The 8,986-nt window shown below is 46.9% G+C and overlaps 1 long non-coding RNA gene across 2 annotated transcripts; it reads left to right on the forward strand.

Annotated features, from left to right (window-relative positions):
• Positions 1-421: 421 nt before the first annotated feature.
• On the forward strand, positions 422-5,332 carry LOC123141687 (uncharacterized). 2 transcript variants are annotated; one of them, XR_006470398.1, is made up of 6 exons: positions 422-683; positions 775-983; positions 1,170-1,461; positions 1,551-1,782; positions 3,781-3,886; positions 3,985-5,332. It is a non-coding gene; the product is annotated as an uncharacterized lncRNA (long non-coding RNA). The 2 variants fall into 2 exon arrangements; XR_006470397.1 differs by having other exon boundaries at positions 1,174-1,461.
• Positions 5,333-8,986: the final 3,654 nt, after the last annotated feature.

Here is an 8,986-nt window from a genome sequence, read left to right on the forward strand (position 1 = left end):
AGAATCCTTGGAATTTTCCGTAAATTAGTTGTTTCATTAGTAGGATTGAATCCCAAAGGAATTTATCTTAACAAACCTATAAATTTGATTTAATAGAAATTGTAGCATCTACTAGAATCTCTTAGAAATTTATTCCTTTGTTTTTTTGTTGGCACAATTAAACAAAGAAAAACCTATAGGATTTGAATATGCATGTCATTCAATTCCCATGTTATTTCTATTCCTGCGCTTTTAGAATTCTGCCAATCAAAGAGGCCATAATCTACTATCCCTATAAAAAAGAAAAGAGAGGGTGGAGAACCAAACAATCAGACCCGTCCATCAAAAAAATCTGATGGCCCTTAATCCTGGCAACAAACCACGCAATTAAGCCCGATCGCTAAAAACAATTGTTCGCACGACCTCTCGCCACGCCCCCACGACCTGACGCCCCGCGCCGTTCCTCCCGCACGACCTCGCGTCTCAGCGCCGTTCCTCCCACAGCCAGGCGCGGGTCGTAGGTCGCCGAGCCGCCGTCGGAGCCGCCCTTCGCCGCGGCCCGCAGGTCCCCCAGCCGCCGCCGGAGCCACCCTTCGCCGCGGCCCGCAGGTCGCCGAGCCGCCGCCCCTTCGCCGCCCTTCGCCGCGGCCCGTAGGTCGCCGAGCCGCCGCCCCTTCGCCGCCCTTCGCCGCCCTTCGCCGCAGGTCACCGCCACCTTCGCCGCCCTTCACCGCAGGTCTCCTCCCTGCTGGCCGCCCTGCCCTCCACCGCTCTTATCTCCTCATCAACGTGCAGGGGTTGGTGTCGCACTCACCACGGAGAAGATCGCCAAGTACTTTGTATACATCCGCTGTAAACCATCACCGTGCTGCGCCAACAAGTGCCGCTGCCGCCTGGGTTCGCTAGCCGTCGCGTGAAGTCGCCCTGGTCGCCGTCTCGACTCACCTCCATCACCACCACGAGTCAACTTCGCGGCAGCCGCCAGGAATCCCATCACCGTCAAGGTATCTGTTCTCCGGTCCTCCCGCCCTGCTTGCTGCGTGTGTGTTTGTGTGTGTCTTGTGTGGGTGCTTGTCGCTGATGGCCTGCTGCTGCTTTGCGCTTGTATCTTGTAATATGCTGCTATGCTTTGTTGTATACCGACGTTGTTTCTTGCTGCTAATGACCTGATGATGTTGTTGCTGTGTTAGCCAGGGTGTGAGTCCAGTGACACACAACATTCAATTATGAGGATCAAGGAAATTATGATCATTCAGTCATTGATGATATGAAAAGAGGCATGAAGGCAACATGTTCTATCAAGAAGTTTCTTTGCAAAGTAGATAAGCTTTATTTTGAGCCTCCACCAATTTATTGTTGTCCTTGTGTTGCTCGGACAAAACAAAATGCATCATACTATACTGCTGCTGCTACTGAGATTTGCCACAATTTCTGTATCCTGTGTTACAATGAGACTCGCAGTTGCACGATTCAGGTGGAAAGGTAATCAATTTCCTAAGGCTAACCTTCATACTTGAATTCTCTAAACTTTTTTTGTTCATGCTAATTTGTTCTAATTGATTGGCTCTAAGGTGGGTTATGTGTGACAAATGTGAACGCTGGAAGCATCAGATTTGTGCCCTTTTTAATTTCAAAAGGGGTGATTCTAAAGAAGCAAAAATGTACTTGCCCTGAAGTGTTGTTCTTGGGACTAAAGATCTGCCAAGGGCCGTGCTTAGCAATCATATACAAGAACAACTCTTTAAACGGTTCAGGGAAGAGAGACACGAACAGGCCATTCATGATGGGAAAAGCTTTGATGAGGTTAGTGCTGCCTCATCAATTCACAGAATCTTACGTTTATGGATCCTATGTTTTCTTTTTCTTGGTTATGTCTTGGTTCCTCTTTCCTGAATATGAAATTTGTAGCTTGTGTACTTCTTAGAAACGGAGATGTGCTGCTCCATCTGCTTATTTTTATTCTGTTTGAAGAATTGACAGTATTTAAATGTTTGTTTTGCTAGATCCTTGTTTCATGCACGTGCACCTTTTTCCGAACCAGGAGCTTTTCATTACTGATAAGTACATAGTTATAGTCATACTAAAGGCTGAAAATGAAGCTAGGATTCATATTTATCCTGGCACACCATTGCCGCTCAGGCAAAGCATTTTTTGCACGCAGGTCAGCAGCAACATTAGTTGGTCTATGCACAAACTTAAATTGAAAACAATAAACTCTACTTAGTTCGGTCACTTCCTTCAGGATGGGGGTGTTCAGTCTTCAGCATCACTGGACCAAAATATATTGCTGGTTGATGTATTGTTTTAATGAGGGTTTCGTTTACGAGAGTGTGCAGTATGTATAAGACTAGGAGTATTGGATGGTTGTCAGTCGGCAGTATGTATTTTGAACAAAGTTTGTAGTATGTATGGGGGTGATAGGTTGGGTAGGAACTTGTCCTCTAATTACTACGGTTGTAGTTAAATTACTATGGGGTGATAAGTTTGCAGTTTGTCAGTAACATCTCCATATCATTGAGTCTGAAAAACAATTGTAGCATCTTTATTATACTGGATTTTATTCATTTTGGTGGGTTGTGAGAATACCTTGAAAAAGAATACCTTGAAGTAGAGAGAATACCTTGAAACAGAATTGAAAGCCCACTAGGCTAAGAAAACTGCGGCGAAATCATCCTCCCATCCCTGGGTCGGTTCAGCATGTCCCTTTTAAATATGCGACAAACACAAGGCAAAATATTAATCCATGTACTTCATCTTACCTTATATAGTTTGTCTTTAATCTAACCATGTCATCTCAGAATTATTTGGTTGATATTTTACCACGTGCAACATATATGCAAATGTAAACACATGGCAAAAGGTCAGTCAATTCGCAGGGACTAACCTTGTACTGTTGCTATTTGTCCCAAACATCTAATACTCATAACTAACTTCATTGCCTCCATTGTTAGGCTAAAATCTGGAGCCGATAACGGAGTAATTACTAACCATCAGTTCACAGAAACGCAATCTGACGAGAAGTTACAGAGTAGATACTGATATGCCATGACCATCTGATAAGAAGAAAGCGGAGTATCTAAAGAAGCACAACATATCCCGCTAGCAAGAGAAAGTTGTGGCGGCCAGTGAGAATATCGATGGATCTAGCTTAAGAACCCGCAATTTTCTTTCTCCATATATATTTTTCCTTCTAAAGATTAGTTATTGACAATTGAGATTCAATAGAATACCCAGAAGCATGAGTATTCAATATCTGCCTTTGTTCTGATCTGTAGAAGCAGTGGAAATAGAACTTGATTTATCATTCAGTGAGAAATCACAAAAATTTCAGTAAATCTCATATCTTCAGCAATTTGCTGGTGGGAGAGTGATGATTGTGGCAGCAAGCTCGCTAGCGATGGAGGAAAGCAGCAGGAGGGAACGTGAATGGGATTGGGCATTGGTATAGTGAGTGTGTTAGTTTCGGTCAGGCTGCCCACCATGTGTGTGTTTCAGCTGAAACACCATAAAGCAATTTAATTATTCATGTTTATTTATCTTTCATTTCATCAAATTAAAATGTCTAATCAAAATTTTGTAGTCACGTAGGTGGATTATATTGGGGTTTATGGATGTCAAACTTCTGGATAGGAATGTTTCATTTGACTATTTTGAGCATGTATTTCACTCAGAATCCCCACCCATGTTCTTTGTGGACTAATTCTGATTAATACTTGGCAAAAGCATATTAGACTATTCTTCTATAATTAATTCCGATTACTATATTTTGGGTAATTCTGATTACTACTATGTATTTGGCAGGAGCATAGGACACACTTTAGAACAAAATTATCTACCATTTTAGTGGACTCGGAATTGAATGATGATATGCTGAGAAGTAGAAACTATGAAAGTGATGGACACAATGGTGAACTCTTATATCCTGCGATTTTGGACAACATATTAGACTATTCTTCTATAATTAATTCTGATTACTATATCTGATTACTACTTTGTATTTGGCAGGAGCATAGGACACACTTTAGAACAAAATTATTTACCATTTTAGTGGACTCGGAACTGAATGATGATACGGTGAGAAGTAGAAACTATGAGAAGTGATGAACACAACGGTGAACTCTTATATCCTGTGATTTTGGACAACCATCCTAGAAGAGGTCAAAAGATCAAACTCAGACTATAAGACGAACTCCTAATACCATTGTTGGTGTTTTCACCCGGCATCAAACTGACAAACGCCGTCTTAATAGATGAACTTCGCTACTTATTCTCTATATTATAGACGTGCGTTGCACGTGCACGTTTACTAGTAAATAAGAATTTAAGAATAAGCATAAGTGACCATGTTAGTCTCCTGCCACCAAGGGCACCAATTATTGTAGTAATTTCATGCTCACTCGCCCTCTAATTAGCAGCTAATCAAGTCACAGCTCATCCATAGGTCTACCATTTTCTTTCTCCCATGAGAGTCAGGACAGAGTAGCGTACTAGCTAGGGCGCTTGAAACACTAGTACATAGAATTGGTGACAACTGACAACTTGGCCAATGAGTTACGGAAAAGTATGCTTCTTCCCTCTTGTTCTAAATCTTATCTCGAAGTACAAACTGTACTTGAAACAATTTGAAAATGCAGTTGTCATTTCGGGAAAGCCCCAAACTGGCCATGGTATGCACCAATTTAAAATCTCATCCAAAGTACAGATTCGACATGTTAACGTGTTAGGAGCTTTTTGTCAAACAAATAAAAATGCACGTACACGCTGGATTATTCAAATCTTGAAGCTGAGCGTACTTGCACTCATCTTCCATTATTGGCCTGGACCACGTGTACGACATGGAAAGTTTTGGATTTCAATTTTTCGTTCCTGTGGTATGTTGGTGTCCTTCCATGATGCTTCATCATCTTCCAACAAGGGGGTGACGGCAACACACAGTGACTTCGGCTTGGTGGTGTTGAGCACTGTGTCTCGAGCTCCGGGCGAAGAATCCTAGGTCTGACCTTTGATGTTTGTGCCTGGCAATAACGGTTTACACGTCGTGTCGGTGTTGAAGGCATTGAGTTGGACGTACTCTCTGGGATGGAAACCAAGATCTGACCTGCAATGATTGGACCCGCAATGGCGGTGCTTGCGCGTCTTTACTCTCTTGAAGGTATTGTTTTCGGAAAATCTTTCTCGTAGCTCATGTGTTGTCAAGGACGGTGGATGAAGTTCTTGTTGGTGTGTCGTAAGTTGTTGGCTGTGTCAGCTTTCTTTATTTTTGTTTCTTCTTTTTGTCTTTTTTGGCCGTGTGCTCCATGTCTCGGCTAGGTTTTCTAGGGACCGGGTGTAATTGATATTGTCTTGATGTCAATATATTACCCTTTGTCAAAAAAAGTAATATAGATCCCAACTTCATCTTGCGCACACTAGATTCATTGGTATAAAGCCTCTACTGACGGGAAAATTCGTTTCTGAGCCCGGGCTCATATGCTCTCTATATCTCTATCGTCCAGTCACCTTGGGATTGCTGCTCTTTCTCGTATAACTGATGTATCCCCACTGTATGCACCATTGAATAGAAATTGCTTCACTGAATTTATTACGGTAGATACCGTCTATTCACTCCCGGTACAGACGTTTGTTCGAAGGCCCAGACCCATACCTGAGCTATGTTGAGCCTTTTCGCCCTAACGAAAGCACAAACTCTAATCAGTCTGTCATCGGCTACCGTGAAATCTCGCCATGCTCAAGATCTGGAGCCCCAATCGGTTCTCCAGCATGCTCGGGGCGTTCAAGGGCAACAGGTGGAGTCCCGGTGAAGTGCGCATCGCAGTGCTACGACTCGGTCAGGGCGAGCGTTGGGCCTGCAGACGTCAAAGAAGAGCAGCGGACACCTCGACGACCTCGTTGCCGTTGAGCCACGCAGTTCGCCATGTACTTGGTCGCCCACGCTCGAACTGCTGCTCCCTTAGGACGTGTAGATAACGCTCGAGCCGTTCAACTAGGAGCTCCTTGTGGCGGAACACGTGCATGCCTTGAGGGTGCTAGGGGCGACGTGGTGACGGTGAAGGGCGCCGGGGAGATGGCGGACCCAGGGCTGTGTAAGGTGGACGGCGAGGATGCCGAGTTCGCATACAGGGACATCATGGTCACCATGGATGTGTCGTGGTCACTGGTCAGGCACATGAACGCACGTGTGGCAGAGCCACTTATCATCGCTTGATGATGTACATTTGCAAGTGAAGTAGCAGCACTGAGAGCGCGCCCATGAGTCTGACGAGGCAATGATGATGCCGAAGGATGACATCGCTATGGTGACCAATGTCAACAGTGATCAGGCACATGAATGCCGCCGGAGCGCCCTCAGGGCGAACGGACCCAGGCGGAAGTACCAAGACGAAGCCGCTATCAGGCCACCAGGCAGGTTCCCAGCAGGCAAAGATGGACCCCTAGAAGATCTTGTAGGCGCCGACCATTGCCAGGTTCCCAGCACTCGACGTAGGCCAAGATGAGCCCGTAGAAGACCTTGTAGGCGCTGACGACGGCCGGGTTCCCAGCGCTTGACGCAGGCGAAGATGGGCTCTTAGAAGACCATGTAGGCGCCTACGATGGTCGGGTTCCCAGCGCTCGGCGCAGGCGAAGATGAGCCCGTAGAAGATCTTGCGGGCGCCGGCGAGGTGCACGACAATGGCGATGTTAGCGACGTCCAGTCCCGGTCTAGGAGATTGTTCGGCCACTAACTCCTCACCAATCCACCCAGGAGCCGCATAAATTCGAAACGGAATGTCGAATCTGCGCGACGGCTCGCAACTCGACTACTATCAAACGTCATGTTCCGACGGACTGGACGACGGCTCAGATCTCAGATGAGAACCCAAGGCACGGATCGGCAACGGAACAGGGCTGGCGGGCGTTCAGCGCTACTTGTAGGGCCCGCTCGTACGCACTGTTCACGCAGGTATACATCGCGTATTCTAATTTTCCTGCGTTCGCTCTCTCACACGGCAGACCTATTTTCTACCATCCCAACACAGCAGCGGACGGTAGCGATTTCAGGAGCAGCTAAGCTCGAGCACCAAATCACTGCTTCCAGGTGCTTTCGAAGGTGGCTTCTCTTGGGACAACGAGGGCCACGATACCCTCACCGCCACAGTTTGGGCCAAGCCAACTCTCGCCCTCGTGAGCATGGAGGTTTGGATGCAATTTCCATTCACTCACCTGCGACCATGGGTGACAAGGCTCTTGCACCAGGTGCGTTGGCACATAATCCCAATGCTCTCTTTTGTAAAAGAGCCTTGCGACTTGCTAGCCAGCTTGGGGGCTGCTAGTTCGAGATATGGCAATGTGATCTAGGCCAAGGTTCAATGCCCTAGCTACGGCTAAAGAACCTCGGCAACAGTGGTGCAAAGCAGAACACGTATGCTCATGCATTATCTACTAGTCTCTAGGTACATTCCACCAACTTATGGAGAGTAGTATACCGTATACTATCTCCTTCCATTCGCCGGAACAGGGTAAAAGACCCATGGCCAGTCTACGCGTGACCTACCCGGCCGAGCAAGCGTACATGCACGTGTGCAGACAAACGAATTGGTGGATCCGGCCGGCCCGCACGGTCACACCTGCGCGCGTACGTGTGGTGCGCAGCAGACAGAACGATTGGCTCGCACGCACGCACGCACGCTTCGGTTTGTTAACTCTCAGGCGGTCAGCTCGACAGTCTCCTCCAGCAGCTAGCTTGATACTGTATTAGGACGGTGCCATGGCGATGTGAGAATCCTATTTCCAGAGTGCAACATGCTTGCATGGGAGGATCCTAGAAGAGAGCCCAGTATACTAACTTAAATCGGGTAGTCGATCGATCTGGTTGCACCCGTCCGGCCAACTGCCGAAATCGATCGGTAAATAGATTATCTATGTGCTCGAGCGGCCACTTAGTTGGTCCCCCAAGCTCATTAATGAACTCCACGTGCGCGGATTAGTACTACTCCTAGTTGAGATTGAGAAACCCTGGTTGGGTTGGGCTGGGGCACGCATGCCATTAATTGCCTAAATCCCTGGTCGATCGAGCATTAGCCAAGGGATATGCCTGCCAAGTTGACTAGGGCATACGTACACGTACTCCGCTGGAGCCGGGTCTCCAGCTAATGAGTGCTATTGCCCGACCAAACAACCATGCAGTAAATCGACCGGTATAGATTTTGACTGCCGTGCGTAGTACCCCTGCAGTAACAGAGTTCGTCCAGCGTTAGCAGCAGCTACTACACTAACAACATGAGATTATATGCTTAAGCTGGCCGGGGCTTTTGGCCTATATGCTATCACGTCTTGTTCGACGGGATTTTCAGATTCTGATCTACTGACCCGTGCTAGTACAGCAAATCGAGATCGCTGTAAATGGCAGACCGAGAGTGGCACGTGGGTCTGTTCCTCCGAATTAAACCAGCACTGAATCGTATGGAGTTAATCTGTCAATCAATGGGTAGATCCAAATTAACCCTAGCTAGACGCCGCAATCAGATCAGCTCCACCGTCGACACGTAGACGTGCATGCACGCTTGCTATTCCAGGTCCGGCTGACTCGCAATTAAGGAGACACAGATCAACTTGACACAGAAAGAGAGAGATGATACTACAGCTTTAATGGCAAGCATGGATGTGGACAATTATGTCATCACAAGACAGTGGCATTAATCACAGAGCGTGCGCACGCGCTTAAACAAACACACAGCGGCGGGGGGACAGCGAGTTATATTTGCTTTGTCACGGGCAGGCAGATCAGTAAGAACAGCAGGGAGAATTGCAGGTTTAGCCAGCATCCGGGCCACGGATTAACGGTATCCCATGCATCCTGTCCCGTAATTTCTCCTCTCTTTTCCATGTCGCCTATGATCCTCCTAATCTGATACGCGCGCTAACAATTCCGCCGAAGTTTAACAGAATGGGCGAGCATGATATTCGCAAAGTCATTTTGCGCGATGACGCTACCTAGCGGCAACAAATCCGTCATCCATTGTGCGCGTCA

Source organism: Triticum aestivum, chromosome 6D (assembly GCF_018294505.1).
Source record: "Triticum aestivum cultivar Chinese Spring chromosome 6D, IWGSC CS RefSeq v2.1, whole genome shotgun sequence".
NCBI lineage: Eukaryota > Viridiplantae > Streptophyta > Magnoliopsida > Poales > Poaceae > Triticum > Triticum aestivum.